At 45.4% G+C, this 18492-nt stretch overlaps 1 long non-coding RNA gene across 2 annotated transcripts in view; it reads left to right on the plus strand.

The window, feature by feature from the left end:
- Positions 1-18492, plus strand: part of LOC143242950 (uncharacterized) — a 157163-nt gene that overhangs the window by 11098 nt on the left and 127573 nt on the right. The gene's annotated exons all lie outside the window — the stretch shown is intronic.

Below are 18492 nucleotides of genomic sequence, written 5' to 3' on the forward strand. Positions count from 1 at the left end.
TAGGGACATTGACACTGCTTACCCGTTGCTAGGAACATTTCGTGACACTGTTGCTAAACTTGTTGCTCGGGACATTTCCAACACTGCTTTTCTCTTCATTGTTAGGACATTTCAACACTGTTTACCCCCATTGCTAGGGACATTTCCACTGCTTACCCCGTTGCTAAGGATATTTCCTCCATTGCTTAATCCTGCTGCAAGGGACATTTCCACTGTTAACCCCTTCGTTGCTAGAGAGACATATCACCTAGTGTTTACAACCTGCTGCCTCGGGACATTTACCCTTTTCTTATTCTTGTTGCTAGCACATTTCCTTCACTGCTATCCATCGGTTTTACGGACACTTCCCCATTTCTTACTTCCTGCTGGTAGGACATTTACCTCACTGTTTACCTCCGTTGCAGAGAGATATTTCCTACACTGAATTACCCCGTTGCTGAGGACATTTCCCTACTCTTACTCCAGGTTCCAAGGACATTAAACTCACTGCTTACCCCGTTGTTAGGGATTATGGACATTGCTTTCTCACGTTTCTAGAGACATTTTCCCCAACTTCTTACTTCCGTTGCTAAGACCATTCCTTCGCATTTTACCACCGTTACTAGGGACATTTCTGTTCACTGCTTATTCCTGTTGCTAAGACATTTCCACCACTGCTTACCCCAGCTGCCAAGGACATTAAACTCACTGCTTAACCCGTTGTTAGGGACATTTCAAACACTGCTTGCTCACTTTGCTAGGGACATTTGGTGACACAGCTTACCTACTGTTCCTAGGGACATTTCCACTGATAACCCTCCATTTCTAGGACATTTCCTACTGTTTACTGTTGTTGGTAGGGTCATTTCACTTTTATCCTATTGCTAAGGACATTTCCCATTGCTTATCACCGTTGCTAGGTATATTTAACTCCACTTTTTAATTCACTTACTGCTTTCCACCCATTTATATGGACATTTTCCCCACTGTTTAACTCCCGTTGCTAGGGACATTTCACACTGAAAACACCCCATTGCTAGGAAAATTTCTCCCACTGCTTACCCCTTTGCTAGGCACATTTCTCACTGCTAACCATCCGTTTCTAGAACACTTCCCCATTTCTTACTTCCATTGGTAGGGACACTTATCTCACTGTTTACCTCTGTTGCTAGGGACATTTCCTACACTGAATACACCCTCTGTTGCTCAGGATATTTCCTCAACTGCTTCCCCTGAGTTGCTAAGGACATTAAACCCACTGCTTACCCCTGTTGCTAGGGACATTTCCGACTCTGCTTAACAACGTTGCTAGGAACGTTTCAGACACTGCTTACCCTCCATTGCAAAAAGACATTTCCCACTGCTTACTTCCCATTGCTAGGGACATTTCTCACAGTGCTTCTCCCGTTGCTAGGACATTTCCCCAACTGTTTACCACCCTATGGGACGGACATTTCCCAACTTTTATCACCCTGTAGCTAGGGACATTTCCATTTGAAAACAACTCGTTGCTAGGGAAATTTCCCTACTGCTTATCCTCTCGTTGCTAAGGACATTTCTCCGCTGTTTACCTTTATTCCGAGGGACATTTCGGACATTGCTTACCCCTGTTGTAAGGAACATTTCGGACACAGCTTGCTTTACGTTTCTAGGGACATTTCCGACACAACTTACCACCCGTTCCGGAGAGATATTTCCCAACTACTTATTCCCTGTTGTTAAGGATCATTATCCCGCATTTTACCCCTGTTACTAGGGACATTTCGTAAACTGCTTACCTCCATTGCTAAGGACATTTCCCACCACTGTTTACTTCAGGTGCCAAGCACATTAAACTCACTGCTTACCACGTTGTTAGAACATTTCAAACACTGTTTGTTCACTTTGCTAGGGACATTTCCCTGCACTGTTTACCCCATTGCTAAGGACATTTCCCATTGCTTATCACCGTTGCTAGGTATATTTACCCCACTTTTAATTCCATTGCTACGGACCTTTTTCCCTACTGATTACTCTTGTTGCTAGGGACATTTCCCCACATTGCTTACCCACGTTGCTACGGATATTTCTCTAACTGTTTTTCACACGTTTCTAGGGACTTTCCCTTACTGCTATACACCCGTTTATATGGACATTTTCCCCACTGTTTAACTCCGTTGCTAGGGACATTTCACACTGAATACATCTCATTGCTAGGGAAATTTCCCCCACTGCTTACCCCCATTGCTAGGGACATTTCCTGCTGCTTACTTCCTGTTGCTATGGATATTTCCCCAATGCTTACTCCTGTTGTTAGGGACATTTTTCCACTTTAACACCTGTTGCTATGGACATTTCCCCACTGTTTAATCCCTGTTGCCCGTGACATTTCCATCTGAAAAACTCTGTTCCTGGAAAAATTTCCACACTACTTACCCCTGTTGATAAGAACATTTCCCCTGCTGCTTACCTTTCGTTGCTAGGGACATTTTGGACACTGCTTACCCCTGTTGCTAGGGTTATTTTCCCCATGGCTTATCCCTCATTGCTAAAGACATATCCGACACTGCTTACTTCCTGTTCCTAGGGACATTTCCTTCACTGTCTACCCTTGCTGCTAGGGACATTTCTGACTCTTTCTCTTACCCCTGTTGCTAGGGAAATTTATGACACTGCTTTTCCCGTTGGTCGGGACATTCTTCCCTCTGCTTACCCCCGTTGCTAAAAAACGTTTTTCCCCACTTCTTATCCCCCTGCTGAGAGGGACATTGCCTCACTGTTTACTTTCGTTGTTAGGACATTTCCATCGAATACACCCCGTTGCTAGGGTTATTTCAATGCTTAACCCATTTGCAAGAAACATTTCCTCTACTCTTTATCTCCGTTGTTAGGGACATTTCCCCACTTAATGCACCGCGTTGCTAGGGACATTTCCCTTACTGCTTACCCCATGTTGCTAAGGACATTTCTAGTAAAGCTTATCCCCGTTGCTAGGACACATATACACAACTGCTTACGCCGTTTCTACAAAACCTTACACTCCTTACCCTGTTGCTAGTGATATTTCCGACACTGCTTACCACCCGATGCTCGGGACATTCCTCCACTGCTTACCCCTGTTGCTAGGAGCATTTCCTTTACTGCTTACCACCGTTGCTAAAAATATTTACCCCACTTTTTAACCCTGTTGCAAGGGAACTTTTCCCCACTGATGACCACCGTTCCTAGGGACATTTCCCCCACTGCTTACACACGTTGCTACGGATATTTTTCTAACTGTTTTTCACACGTTTCTAGGGACTTTTACCTTACTGCTTTCCACCCGTTTATATGGACATTTTCCCCACTGTTTAACTCCGTTGCTAGGGACATTTCACACTGAATACATCTCATTGCTATGGAAATTTCCCCCACTGCTTACCCCCGTTGCTAGGAACATTTACCCTCTTCTTACTCCCTGTTCCTAGGCACATTTCTCTTACTGCTAACCATCGGTTTCTAGGGACACTTTCCCTATTTCTTACTTCCATTGGTAGAGACATTTCCCACTGCTTAACCCAGTTGCTAAGGTCACTTCCCTACTATTTAACTCCATTGCTAAGGACACTTCCCCACTTAATACACCCCTTTACTAGAATATTTCCCTACTGCTTACGCCTGTTGCTAGGGATATTTACCCCAATATTTCACCAATTCCTGGGATCCTTTTCACCACTGATTACCTCTGTTGCTATGGACATTTCCCCTACTGCCTTCCTCACGTTGCAAAGGACATTTCCCCCCTCTGCTTAACCCTGTTCCTAGGGAAATTTCCCACACTGCTCACCCCCTGTTGCAAAGGACATTTCCAAGGCTGTTTACCACTGTTGCTAGGAACATTTCCCCCACTGTTTACCCCCTGTTTCTAGGGACATTTCTATCTGAAAACAACTCGTTGCTAGGAAACTTTCCCACACTTGTTATCCTTGTTGCTAAGGGCATTTCCCCCACTGCTTACACCCGTTGCTAGGGACATTTCGGACACTGCTTAACCCGTTACTAGGGACATTTCCCACACTTCTTACCCCCGTTGCTAGGGACGTTTCCACCACTGTTTATCCCCGGTTCTAGTGACATATCTTCCACTGCTTTTCCCCGTTGCTAGGGACATTTCTTCCACTGCTTACCTCTACGTTTATAGGGGCATTTCACCCAATGCTTACCCCTGTTGCTAGGACATTTCCCCTACTTTTTCCCCCATTGCTAGGGGCATTTCCTTCACTTATTACCCCCGTTTCTAGGGACACTTCCGCCATTGCATTCCCCTATTGCTAGGGACATTTACCTCATTGTTTAAATCCGTTGCTAAGGACATTTCCTACACTGAATGCACCCCGTTGCTAAGGACATTTTTTTTGTTGCTTACCTTGTTGCTACGGACATTTTGGACACAGATTACTCCCTGTTGCTAGGGGCATTTCCAACACTGCTTACCATGATTGCTAGGGTCATTTCCAACACTGCTTACCATGATTGCTAGGGTCATTTCTCCCACTGCATAACCCAGTTGCTAAGGGCACTTCCCCTACTGTTTAACTCCGTTGCTAGGACATTTCCCCCATTGAATACACCCCGTTGGTAGAAATATTTCCCCTACTGCTTACTCATGTTGCTAAGGATATTTACCCCAATATTTCCCCAATTGCTTGGGTCCTTTTCATGTTGCTAAGGGCATTTCCCCCTCTTCTTAACCCGTTGCTACGGACATTTCCCCTACTGTTTAACTCCGTTGCTAGGACATTTCTCCCATTGAATACACCCCGTTGCTAGAAATATTTCGCTACTGCTTACTCATGTTGCTAGGGATATTTACCCCAATATTTCCCCAATTGCTTGGGTCCTTTTCACCACTGATTACCTGTGTTGCTAAGGGCATTTCCCCTCTTCTTAACCCGTTGCTACGGACATTTCCCCTACTGCTTTCCTCAAGTTGCTAGGGACATTTCCAACTGAATACACCCCGTTCCTAGGGAAATTTCCCACACTGCTCACCCCCGTTGCAAAGGACATTTCCCACACTGTTTACACCTGTTGCTAGGGACATTTCCCTTACTGTTTACCCCCCGTTGCTAGGGACATTTCCCTTACTTTTTACCCCCCGTTGCTAGGGACATTTCTATTTGAAAACAACTCGTTGCTAGGAAAATTTCCTACACTGCTTACCCTTATTGCTAAGGGCATTTCCCCCACTGCTTACCCCCGTTTCTAAGGACATTTCGACATTGCTTACCCCCGTTGCTAGGGAAATTTTCGATACTGCTTACATCCGATGCTGGTGACATTTCTCCCAATGAATACATCCTGTTGCTAAGGACATTACCCCACTGCTTCCCTCAGTTGCAAAGGATATAAAACCCACTGCTTACCCCAATGATAGGGACATTTCAACCACTACTTATCCCCGTTCCTAGGGACATTTTCCACTACTTATTTCCGTTCCTAGGGACTTTTTCCACTGCTTACCCTCTTTCCTAGGGACATTTCCTCCACTGTTTACACACGTTACTAGGGACATTTCTGACATTTTTACACCTGTTGCTAGGGACATTTCCAACACTGCTTACACCCCGTTGTTAGGGACGTTTTCCCCCGGCTTACCCCACGTTGCTAAAGACATTTCTCCGACTGTTTACCCCTTGTTGCTAGGGACATTTCCCACACTGCTTACCCCGTTGCTAGAAAAACTTTTCCACTGCTTATCCCAGTTGCTAGGAACATTTCCAACACTGCTTTCCACAATTGCCAAAAACATTAAACCCACTTCTTACCCCCGATGCTAGGGATATTTCGAACACTACTTACTCTCTTTGCTAGCGACATTTTCGACACTGTTTTTCCCCCGTTGATAAAGACATTTCCACTACTGCTTACCCCTGTTGCTAGGAAAATTTCCGATACTGCTTACACCTGATGCTAGGGATATTTTCCCCAATGAATACATCCCGTTGCTAAGGACATTTTCCCAATGCTTACCTTAGTAGCTAAGGGCATGAAACCCACTGCTTACCCCACGATGCTAGGGACATTTTGGACACAACTTATTGCTGTTGCTGCGTATATTTCCCCACTGAATACATCCGTTGCCAAGGACATTTCCCAATGCTTACCTTAGTTGCTAAGGGCATGAAACCCACTGCTTACCCCACGATGCTAGGGACATTTTGGACACTGCTTACTCTTTTTTCTAGGGACATTTTCGACACTGTTTTCCCCCATTGGAAGAGACATTTACAAACCTGCTTACCCCCATTGTTAGGGGCATTTACCCCACTGCTTACCACCCTTTGCTAGGGACCCTGCTTACCCCCGTTTAAAGGGACATTTCCCTCACTGTTTACACACGTTGCTGGGAAATTTCCCACACTGCTTACCCTCGTTGCTAAGGACATTTCCCACACTGTTTACCGCCGTTGCTATGTACATTTCGGGCACTGCTTACACACGTTGCTCTTGAAATTTCCGACACTGCTTACACCCGATGCTAGGGACAATTCCCCCAATGAATACATCTCGTTGCTAAGGACATTTCCCCCACTGCTTATTTTAGTTGTCCAGAACATTTAACCCACTGCTTACCTCAGTTTCTTAGGGCATTAAACCCACTCCTTACCCTCGTTGTTAGGGACATTTCGGACACTGCTAACCCCCCGTTGCTTGAGACATTTCCTTCACTGTTTACCCCCGTTGCTAGGAATATTTCTGACACTTCTTACTCCCGTTGGTTGGGACATTTCCGAAACTGCTTCTTTTTTTTTTGTTGCGAGGGACATTTCAGACACTACTTACGGCAGTTGCTAGGGAAAATGTACCCAGTGCTTACCCCCGTTGCTAGGGACATTTCCCCCCCTGTTTATCCCCATTGCTAGGGTCATTTCCCACTGCTTACTTCCCATTACTAGGGACATTTCCCCCACGGTTTACCCCCCGTTCTTAGGGACAGTTCCATCTGAAAACAACTTGTTGCTGAGGCAATTTCTTCCACTGCTTACCCTCGTTGCAAAGGACATTTACCCCATTGCTTTATTCCGTTACCAGGGACATTTCGGACACTGCTTACACCCGTTGCTAGGGACATTTCCCACAATTCTTACATCCGTTTCTAGGGACGTTTACTCCACGGTTTATCCCTAGTTCTAGATACATTTCCCCTACTGCATTCACCTCATTGCTAGGGACATTTCCTGCACATCTTACACAACGTTTCTAGGGACATTTCCTCCACTGTTTACCCCTGTTGCTTCGAAAATTTCTCCCACTGCTTCCCCCGTTGATGGAGATTTTTCCTACTGCTTAACCTTGTTGCTAGGGACATTTCGGACACTGTTTACCTCCGTTACTGAGGACATTTTCCAACTGCTTATCACCATTGCTAGGGACATTTTCGACACTTCTTACACCGTTGCTAGTGACATTACCGACACTGCTTACCACCCGTTGCTGGGATATTTTCACTGCTAAGCCTGTTTCTAGGAGCATTTCCGACACTTCTAACCCCTGTTGCTAGGACATGTCCCCTACTGCTTTCCCCCAATTCCTTGGGACATTTTCCTTACTACTTAACCACATTGCTGGGAAAAATTCTTATACTGTTTACCCCCGTATCTAGAGTCATTTTCCCCACTGCTTACCTCCCGTTGCTCGGGACATTTCTTCCACAGTTTACCCCCATTGCTAAGGACATTTCCCCACTGATTAACACCGATGCTAGGTACATTTTGTACACTGCTTAACCTCGTTGCTGGTACCATTTTCGACACTGCTTACCACCCATTGCTAGGAACATTTCCCCACTGAATACACCCCATTGCTAAGGACATTTCCCCCACTGCTTACCTCGTTGCTAGGGACATTTATCTTACTGTTTACCTCTGTTGCTAGAGACATTTCCCCACTGAATACACCTCATTGCTAAGGACATTTTCCCCACTGTTTACTCCAATTGCCAAGGACATTAAACCCACTGCTTACCCTGTTGCTAGGGACATTTCCTCACTGTTTACCCACGTTGCTAGGGATATTTCCCCTCTGCTTACCTCCGTTGTTAGGGACATATTTCCCACTGCTTACACTCTGTTTCTAGGGACATTTACCTTGCTCGTTACCTCCTTTCCTAGGGACATTTTCCCCACTGAATACACCCCATTCCTAAGGACATTTCTCCCACTGCTTACTTCAGTTTCCAAGGACATTAAACCCACTGCTTACCCCGTTGCTAGGGACACTTCGGACACTGCTTACTCCCGTTGCTAGGGACATTTCCGACACTGTTTACCCGTTGCTAAGGACATTTCCCTATTGTTATCACCATTGCTAGGGACATTTCGGACACTGCTTAACCGCATTGCTAGGGGGGACATATCTTCTACTGTCTACCCCCGTTGCTACGGACATTTCTATACTGCTTTCCACACGTTGCTAGGGACATTTCCCTTACTGGTTACCACCTGTTGCTCAGGTGGAAACCCCCTGTTTACCTTCGTTGCAACGGACATTTCCCACAGAATACAACCCGTTGCTTGGGATATTTCCTTCACTACTTATTTCCATAACTAAGGACATTTTGGACACTGCTTACCCCGTTGCTAGGGTCATTTCCCTCTGAATACATACCGTTGCTAAGGACATTTCCCCCACTGCTTACCTCAGTTGTCAAAGACATTAAACCCACTGCTTTTCTCTGTTGTTAGGGATATTTCGGAAACTGCTTATTCCCGTTGGTAGGAACATTTTCGACACTGCTTATACACCGTTGCAGGTGACATTTTTCCCCCTACTTACTCCCGTTGATAGCGACATTTCTCACTTCTTACACCTCATTCATAAAAACATTTTCTTCTCTGTTGTTAATGAAATTTTAAACACTGCTTACACACCGTTTCTAGAGACATTTCCCTCACTGTTTACACTCGTTGCTAGGGACATTTTCCCCACTGCTTACCCACGTTGCTAGGGACATTTTGGACACTGCTTACCCACGTTGCTAAAGATATTTTCGTCACTACTTACACCCTTTGCTAGGGACATTTCCCCTACTGTTTACCACCCGTTGTTAGAGACATTTACCCCACTGTTTACCTCAGTTGCTAGGGATATTTCATACTGAATACATCCCGTTGCTAGGGAAATTTCCTCCACTGCTCACTCCCGTTGGAAATGACATTTCCCCCACATCTTAACCCCGTTGCTAGGAACATTTCAGACACTGCTTAACCCTGTTGATAGGGACAGTTCACCCACTGAATACATCCGTTGCTAAGGACATTTCCTACACTGCTTACCCCACCTGCCAAGGACATTAAACCCACTGCTTACTTCCGTTGTAATGGATATTTCAAACACTGCTAACTCCCGATGGTAGAAACATTTTTTATACTGCTTATACACCGATGCTAGGGACATTTCCTCTACTGTTTATCCCAGTTGCAAGGGAAATTTTAAACACTGCTTACCCTAATTGCTAGGGACATTTCCGACACTGTTTACCCCGTTGCTAAGAACATTTCCTATTGCTTATCACCGTTGCTAGTGACATTTCGGACACTACATACCCCCGTTTCTAGGGACATTTTCTCTACTGTTTACCCGCGTTTCTTGTGTCATTTCTCCCAATGCTTACCCCTGTTGCTACGGATATTTACCCCTCTGCTTACCCTCATTGATCGGGACATTTCCTTCTCTCTTTACCCCCGTTGCTAAGGACATTTTCCCATTTATTAACACCTTTTCTAGAGATTTTTGGACTCTGCTTACTCCCGTTGGTTAGGTCATTTTCGACACTGCTCACCCTTGTTTCTTGCGACATTTCCCCAGTTCTTACCCCGTTGCTAGAGATATTCTTCCCACTTCTTTCACCCGTTGCTAGAGACATTTCCCCAACTGCTTAACCCCATTGCTAAAACATTTCCCTACTGTTTACCTCATTTGCTACGGACATTTCCCCACTGATTACACCCGTTAATAGGGTCCTTTCCCCACTGGTTACCCCGTTGCTAGGAAAAGTTCCCCTACTGCTTACCCCCCGTTGCTAGAAACATTTCCCCAACTACTAACCCCTATTACTAATGACATTTTGGATACTGCTTACCCCCGTTGCTAGGGACATTTCCGATACTGCTCTACCCCATTACTAGGGTCATTTCCCACACTGAATAAATCCCATTACTAAGGACATTTCCCCCAATGCTTACCTCCGATGTTAGGGATATTTCGGACACTGCATTCTCCTGTTGGTAGGGTCATTTTCGATACTGATTATATCACGTTGCTGGGGACCTTTTCCCCACTACTTACCACCATTGCTAAGAACCTTTCCCCCACTGTATACCACCCGTTGCTAGGGACATTTCCCCCACTGTTTACCCCCATTCCTAGGGACATTTCCCCCACTGCATACCCACATTGCTCGTGATATTTCCCCCACTGCTTACCACCCGTTGTTGGGACAACAAATTTTCTTCACTGCTTACACTTCCTCTCTAGGGACATTTCCTCCATTGTTTACTTCTGTTGCTTCGGACATTTCTCCCACTGCTTACCCCTGTTGATAAGGAGATTTTCCTTCTTCTTTCCCTTGTTGCTAGGGACATTTGGACACTGATTAACCCCATTCATAAAGACATTTCCCCCACTGCTTAACCCCATTCCTAAGGACATTTTATCAACTGTTACCTCCGTTTCTAGGTTCCTTTCCCCCACTGAATACACGCCATTGCCAGGGACATTTCTCCTACTGCTTACCCCGTTGATAGTGACATTTACCTTACACTTACCTCCATTGCTAAGGACATTTCCCAACTGCTTTTCACCGTTGCGAAGGACATTTCTCCCACTGCTTACCTCTGTTGCCAAGGGCATTAAACCCACTGCTTACCTCCGTTGTTAGGGACATTTTGGACATTGCTTTTTCCCGTTGGTGGTAAGAAAATTTTCGACACAGCTTAAACCCCGTTGCTGGGGACATTTCCCCCACTACTTTCTCCCGTTGCTAGGGAAATTTCTCACTGCTTACCCCAATTGGTATAGAAATTTTAGACACTGCTTACCCCGTTGCTAGGGAAATCTCCGACACTGCTTACCACACGTTGCTAGGAACATTTCCCACACTTCTTAACCATTGCTAGGGACATTTCCCCAACTGCTTACCAACCTTTGCTAGAAACACTGCTTACCCCCGTTTCTAGAGACATTTCCCTCACTGCTTACACCTGTTTCTAGGGAAATTTTCCCCACTGCTTACACCCATTGATAGGAACATTTTCGACACTACTTACTTCCATTGCTAGGAAATTTCCCTACTGTTTACGACCCGTTGCTAGGGACATTTCATACTAAATACATCTCGTTGCTCGGGAACTTTCCCCACTGCTTACCCTCGTTGCAAAGGACATTTCCCCCACTGCTTACCCCTGTTGCTAGGGACATTTCACCCACTGAATACATCCCATTGCTAAGGACATTTCACCCACTGAATACATCCCATTGCTAAAGGACATTAAACCCACTGCTTACCTCCGTTGTTAGGGATATTTCAAACACTGCTTACTCCAGGTGGTAGGGACATTTTCGACAATGCATATACCCCGTTGCTGGGGACATTTCCCCCACTGTATAAGCACATTGTTCGTGACATTTCCCCAACTGCTTACCCCATTTGCTAGGGACATTTCGGACACTGCTTACCTTCGTTGCTAGGGACATTTCCGACACTGCTTATCCTGTTGCTTGGGTAATTTCCCGCACTCTTTACCCCATTGCTGAGGACATTTCCCCATTGCTTATCACCATTGCTAATGACATTTCGGACACTGCTTACTTCCGTTTTAGGGACATTTCACCTACTGTTTACCCCTGTTGCTAGGGCACTTTCCCTCTGCTTTCCCCCTTTGCTAGGGACATCTCCCCACTGCTTACCTCACGTTGCTTGTGTCATTTCTCCCAATGCTTACCCCTGTTGCTAGGGACATTTTTCCCACTGCTTACTCCCGTTGCTCGGGACATTTCCCCCACTGTTTACAACGTTGCTAAGGATATTTCCATATTGCTTATCACAGTTGCTATGGACATTTCCGACGCTGCTTACCCCCGTTGCTAGGGACATTTACTTTACTTTTAACCCCCGTTGCTACGGACATTTTCTATACTGCTTTAACAACGTTGCTAGGGACATTTCCCCACTGTTTACGTCTGTTGCAAGGGACATTTCCCACTGAATACAACCCATTGCTAGTGAAATTTCCCCCACTGCTTACACCCGTTGCTGAGGACATTTTCCCCACTTCTTATCCCCGTAACTAAGGACATTTTGGACACGGCTTACCCCGTTGCTAGGGACATTTCCGACACTTCTTACTTTCGTTGCTAGGGTCATTTCCCCCACTAAATACATCCCATTGCTTAGGACATTTCCCCCACTGCTTACCTCAGTTGTCAAAATCATTAAACCCACTGCTTACCTCTGTTGTTAGGGATATTTCGGACACTACTTACTCCCGTTGCTGGGGACATTTCCCCCACTACTTACCCCGTTGCTGGGGACATTTCCCACTGCTTACCCTGTTAAAAGGAACATTTCCTTCACTGTGTACCCCTGTTGCTAAGGAAATTTTAGACACTGCATCCCCCGTTTCTAGAGACATTTCCCTCACTGTTTACATCTGTTACTAGGAAAATTTTCCCCACTCCTTACCCACCTTGCTAGGGACATTTTGGACAGTGCTTACCCCCGTTGCTAGGGACAATTCACCCAGTGCTTACCCCTGATGCTAGGGACATTTCCCTTACTGTTTACCACCCGTTGCTAGGGACATTTCCCCCACTGTTTGCCTTTGTTGCTAGGGACATCTCATAGTGAGTACATCCCGTTGCTAGGAAAATTCCCCACTGCTTACCCCGTTGCGAAGGACATTTCCCCCACTGCATACCCCTGTTGCTAGGGACATTTCAGACACTGCTCACCCCCATTGCTAGATACATTTGCCTCACTGAATAAATACCGTTGCTAAGAGCATTTCTTTCACTCGTTACCTCAGTTGACAAGTACATTAAACCCACTGCTTACCTCCGATGTTAGGGATATTTACCACTGCTTACTTTCCGTTGCTAGGGGCATTTCCTTTACTGTTTACCCCATTGCTAGGGACATTTCCCACACTGTTTACACCCGTTGGTGAGGACATTTACCCCACTGCTTACTCTATTTTCTAGGGACATTTCCGACATTACTTACCCCCGTTGCTCGGTTCATTTCCCCAAATGTTTACCCCAGTTCCTAGGGACATTTCGGACACTGTTTACCTTTGTTGCTAGGGATATTTCCGACACTGCCTACTCCCCGTTTTTAAAGACATTTCCAACTCTCTTTACACCCGTTGATAAGATGATTTCCCCATTGATTATCACCGTTGCTAGTGACTTTTCGGACACTACTTGCCACCGTTTCTAGGGACATTTCCCCTACTGTTTACCCCCTTTGCTAGTGACATTTCGCCCTCTGCTTACCTGACGTTTTTGTGTCATTTCACCCAATGCTTACCCCTGTTCCTAGGGACATTTACGCAACTGCTTACCTCACGTTGTTTGTGTCATTTCACCCAAAGCTTACCCATGTTGTTAGGGTCATTTCTTCCACTGCTTACCCCACGTTGCTTGTGTCATTTCACCTAATGCTTTTCCTTCTTGATAGGGACATTTTCCCCACTGCTTACCCCCGTTGCAAGGGACATTTCTCTCTGTGTTTACCTTCGTTGCTAAGTACATTTCCCCACTGAGTGACACTGATGCTAGGGACATTTCGGACACTACTTTTCCCCATTGCTAGAGACATTTCCCCCACTGCTTACTCCCCGTTTATAGAAACATTTCCTCCACTGTTTACCCTCTTTGCTTCGGAAATTTTCCGTACTGCTTACCACCATTGCTCAGAAGATTTCCCCAACTGCTTACACCCTTTGCTAGGGACCATTCACCGAGTGCTTACCCTCGTTGCTAGGACCATTTCCCACACTGTTTACACCCGATGATACCCTCGTTGCTAGGACATTTACCCCACTGCTTACCCCGTTGCTAGGGACATTTCTGACACTACCCCGTTACCCCATTCCTTGGGGACATTTCCCCAACTGCTTACCCCGGTGGTTAGGGACATTTTTCCCACTGAATACACCCCATTTATAAGGACATTTTCCTTTTGCTTATCACCGTTGCTAGGGACATTTCCCCTACTCTTTACCCTCGTTGCTAGGGGCATTTCACCCAATGCTTACCCCTGTTCCTAGGGACATTTACGTCACTGCTTAGCTCATGTTGTTTGTGTCTTTTCACCCAATGTTTACCCATGTTGCTAGGGTCATTTCCCCCACTACTTACCCCACGTTGCTTGTGTCATTTCACTTAATGCTTTTCCTTGTTGATAGGGACATTTCCCCCACTGCTTACCCCACGTTGCTTGTGTCATTTCACCTAATGCTTTTCCTTGTTGATAGGAACATTTACCCCACTGCTTACCCCCCTGTTGCAGGGACAATTCCCTCTGTGTTTACCTCCGTTGCTAAGTACATTTCCTCACTGAGTGACACTGATGCTAGGGACATTTCGGACACTGCTTTTCCCCATTGCTAGGTACATTTCCCCAACTGCTTACTCCCCGTTTATAGAAACATTTCCTCCACTGTTTACCCTCTTTGCTTCGGAAATTTTCCGTACTGCTTACCCCATTGCTCAGAAGATTTCCCCAACTGCTTACACCCTTTGCTAGGAACATTTCGGATACTGCTTACCCCCGTTGCTAGGAACAATTCACCCAATGCTTACCCCGGTGGTTAGGGACATTTTCCCACTGAATACACCCCATTTATAAGGACATTTCCCTTTTGCTTATCACCGTTGTTAGGGACATTTCCTTTACTGTTTATCCATGTTGCTAGGAACATTTTCCTTACTACTTATCAACTGTTGCTAAGGGCATTTCCCCACTGTTTACCTCCGTTGCTAGGGACATTTTCTAGTAATACACCCTGTTGCTAGGGAAATTTCCCCCACTGAAAACATCCCATTAATAAGGACATTTCCCCTACTGCTAACCTCAATTGCCAAGGACATTAAACCTACTGCTTTCCTCCGTTGTTACGGACATTTCGGACGCTGTTTACTTCCGTTGGAAGGGACATTTTCAACACTGCTCATACCATGTTGGTGGGGACATTTCCTACACAGTTCACCCCCATTGCTAGGGAAATTATAGACACTTCTTCACCCCGTACTAGGGACATTTCCCCCACTGCTTACCCCACGTTGCTTGTGTCATTTCACCTAATGCTTTTCCTTGTTGATAGGAACATTTACCCCACTGCTTACCCCCGTTGCAAGGGACAATTCCCTCTGTGTTTACCTCCGTTGCTAAGTACATTTCCTCACTGAGTGACACTGATGCTAGGGACATTTCGGACACTGCTTTTCCCCATTGCTAGGTACATTTCCCCAACTGCTTACTCCCCGTTTATAGAAACATTTCCTCCACTGTTTACCCTCTTTGCTTCGGAAATTTTCCGTACTGCTTACCCCATTGCTCAGAAGATTTCCCCAACTGCTTACACCCTTTGCTAGAAACATTTCGGATACTGCTTACCCCCGTTGCTAGGAACAATTCACCCAATGCTTACCCCGGTGGTTAGGGACATTTTTCCCACTGAATACACCCCATTTATAAGGACATTTCCCTTTTGCTTATCACCGTTGTTAGGGACATTTCCTTTACTGTTTATCCATGTTGCTAGGAACATTTTCCTTACTACTTATCAACTGTTGCTAAGGGCATTTCCCCACTGTTTACCTCCGTTGCTAGGGACATTTTCTAGTAATACACCCTGTTGCTAGGGAAATTTCCCCCACTGAAAACATCCCATTAATGAGGACATTTCCCCTACTGCTAACCTCAATTGCCAAGGACATTAAACCTACTGCTTTCCTCCGTTGTTACGGACATTTCGGACGCTGTTTACTTCCGTTGGAAGGGACATTTTCAACACTGCTCATACCATGTTGGTGGGGACATTTCCTACACAGTTCACCCCCATTGCTAGGGAAATTATAGACACTTCTTCACCCCGTACTAGGGACATTTCCCCCACTGCTTACCCCACGTTGCTTGTGTCATTTCACCTAATGCTTTTCCTTGTTGATAGGAACATTTACCCCACTGCTTACCCCCGTTGCAAGGGACAATTCCCTCTGTGTTTACCTCCGTTGCTAAGTACATTTCCTCACTGAGTGACACTGATGCTAGGGACATTTCGGACACTGCTTTTCCCCATTGCTAGGTACATTTCCCCAACTGCTTACTCCCCGTTTATAGAAACATTTCCTCCACTGTTTACCCTCTTTGCTTCGGAAATTTTCCGTACTGCTTACCCCATTGCTCAGAAGATTTCCCCAACTGCTTACACCCTTTGCTAGGAACATTTCGGATACTGCTTACCCCCGTTGCTAGGAACAATTCACCCAATGCTTACCCCGGTGGTTAGGGACATTTTTCCCACTGAATACACCCCATTTATAAGGACATTTCCCTTTTGCTTATCACCGTTGTTAGGGACATTTCCTTTACTGTTTATCCATGTTGCTAGGAACATTTTCCTTACTACTTATCAACTGTTGATAAGGGCATTTCCCCACTGTTTACCTCCGTTGCTAGGGACATTTTCTAGTAATACACCCTGTTGCTAGGGAAATTTCCCCCACTGAAAACATCCCATTAATAAGGACATTTCCCCTACTGCTAACCTCAATTGCCAAGGACATTAAACCTACTGCTTTCCTCCGTTGTTACGGACATTTCGGACGCTGTTTACTTCCGTTGGAAGGGACATTTTCAACACTGCTCATACCATGTTGGTGGGGACATTTCCTACACAGTTCACCCCCCCATTGCTAGGGAAATTATAGACACTTCTTCACCCCATTACTAGGGACATTTCCCCACTGCTTACCCCACGTTGCTTGTGTCATTTCACCTAATGCTTTTCCTTGTTGATAGGAACATTTACCCCACTGCTTACCCCCGTTGCAAGGGACAATTCCCTCTGTGTTTACCTCCGTTGCTAAGTACATTTCCTCACTGAGTGACACTGATGCTAGGGACATTTCGGACACTGCTTTTCCCCATTGCTAGGTACATTTCCCCAACTGCTTACTCCCCGTTTATAGAAACATTTCCTCCACTGTTTACCCTCTTTTGCTTCGGAAATTTTCCGTGCTGCTTACCCCATTGCTCAGAAGATTTCCCCAACTGCTTACACCCTTTGCTAGAAACATTTCGGATACTGCTTACCCCCCGTTGCTAGGAACAATTCACCCAATGCTACCCCGGTGGTTAGGGACATTTTCCCACTGAATACACCCCATTTATAAGGACATTTCCTTTTGCTTATCACCGTTGTTAGGGACATTTCCTTTACTGTTTATCCATGTTGCTAGGAACATTTTCCTTACTACTTATCAACTGTTGCTAAGGGCATTTCCCACTGTTTACCTCCGTTGCTAGGGACATTTTCTAGTAATACACCCTGTTGCTAGGAAATTTCCCCACTGAAAACATCCATTAATAAGGACATTTCCCCTACTGCTAACCTCAATTGCCAAGGACATTAAACCTACTGCTTTCCTCCGTTGTTACGGACATTTCGGACGCTGTTTACTTCCGTTGGAAGGACATTTTCAACACTGCTCATACCATGTTGGTGGGGACATTTCCTCACACAGTTCACCCCATTGCTAGGGAAATTATAGACACTTCTTCACCCCCTATACTAGGGACATTTCCCCCACTGCTTACCCCACGTTGCTTGTGACATTTCACCTAATGCTTTTCCTTGTTGATAGGAACATTTACCCACTGCTTACCCCCCCGTTGCAAGGGACAATTCCCTCTGTGTTTACCTCCGTTGCTAAGTACATTTCCTCACTGAGTGACACTGATGCTAGGGACATTTCTGGACACTGCTTTTCCCCATTGCTAGGTACATTTCCCCAACTGCTTACTCCCGTTTATAGAAACATTTCCTCCACTGTTTACCCTCTTGCTTCTGAAATTTTCCAAAACTGCTTACCCCATTGCTCAGAAGATTTCCCAACTGCTTACACCCTTTGCTAGGAACATTTCGGATACTGCTTACCCCCGTTGCTAGGAACAATTCACCCAATGCTTACCCCCGGTGGTTAGGGACATTTTCCCCACTGAATACACCCTCCCATTTATAAGGACATTTCCTTTTGCTTATCACCGTTGTTAGGGACATTTCCTTTACTGTTTATCCATGTTGCTAGGAACATTTTCCTTACTACTTATCAACTGTTGATAAGGGCATTTCCCCACTGTTTACCTCCGTTGCTAGGGACATTTTCTAGTAATACACCCTGTTGCTAGGGAAATTTCCACTGAAAAACATCCCATTAATAAGGACATTTCCCTACTGCTAACCTCAATTGCTAGGACATTAAACT

The sequence above is a fragment of the Tachypleus tridentatus genome, unplaced genomic scaffold (assembly GCF_004210375.1).
Source record: "Tachypleus tridentatus isolate NWPU-2018 unplaced genomic scaffold, ASM421037v1 Hic_cluster_2, whole genome shotgun sequence".
In the NCBI taxonomy this organism is placed as follows: Eukaryota; Metazoa; Arthropoda; class Merostomata; order Xiphosura; family Limulidae; genus Tachypleus; species Tachypleus tridentatus.